Below are 1,115 nucleotides of genomic sequence, written 5' to 3'. Positions count from 1 at the left end.
CGTCTTTATACCACGTGTAGTTCTGGATAGGAGGGTTTCCTTCGGAAAAACATTGCAAAATGATGTGGCTGTTCTCTTTTATGGCTCCTTCAGGTACCTGGCGCAGATAAGTATTCTTGGGTGGATCTGAGGGCAGGGAGGAGAGATATTGGCAGAGAAGCATTAATTTCAAGTCTTGCTGAGTTGACTTCCACATATTTGGGCTGTTTCTCACTGAACAAAGCATAATGCATGCATGGCACAGCCAAGTGTGGTTAATTTGTCAGCCCTTAGGCAGGGAGGCTGAGGACTGGGGTACTGAGGTACAGTGGTACCTTGGCTCACGAACTTAATCCTTTCCACGACTGGTCGCAGCCCAAATTGGTTGTGAGCCAAGTCAAATTTCCCCATAAGGTCCAATGTAAATAAGGTTCATCTGTCCTGTAACTATGTTTTTCTACTCACAAAAATTTGAAGGAAGTGAGAAAGAACTACAGAGGTCGCAGCCATCTCCCTCGCCCCCACCACACCAGTGAGCATGCTGGTGGGGGGGGGAGGAACTGTCTGCGATCATGCTCGGGTGTGGGGGTGAGACAGGTACAATCATGATCATGCTCATGCAGGGAGGAGGGGCATGATCACAGGCATCTCCCTCACCCCCCAAGCATGATTGTGGGCATCTCCGCCCCACAGCAGGATTGAGGCCATCTCCCCCCCACCCAGCACAACTGCGATTGTGCCCATGCAGGGAAGGCAGGCGCAAACACGATCTTCACCTGATGCAGAGGGAGCAACCTGCGGAATCTTTTTTATGAAATCTGTTTGCAACCCGATTTTTTTGTGACCTGAAACGTTTGTGAGCCGACTCTGCACCTCCTGATCTCCTGCGGCTCCCACTGAAGGGTCACGTGGATCAGTATTAGTCCACCTCCTCCGCAAGGTGCCAGGACAGACCTGCTGCGCCAGGGGCCCGTCCCGCGCACTCTGCCGAATGGGACCTTGGACCGCTGCTGCTCTGCATGTCCCGCCTCAGTTAACACTAACGGGGTGGCACTATCCATGGTTTCTGTGGCTACCATGCTCCTTTCTAGTCCTGAGGAGATCAGGTTTTGCGCTGCAGCTGCATGCTTTTCTCC

This window comes from Varanus komodoensis, unplaced genomic scaffold (assembly GCF_004798865.1).
Source record: "Varanus komodoensis strain SLA01 unplaced genomic scaffold, ASM479886v1 scaffold93, whole genome shotgun sequence".
NCBI lineage: Eukaryota > Metazoa > Chordata > Lepidosauria > Squamata > Varanidae > Varanus > Varanus komodoensis.
This window is presented reverse-complemented; position numbering follows the sequence as displayed.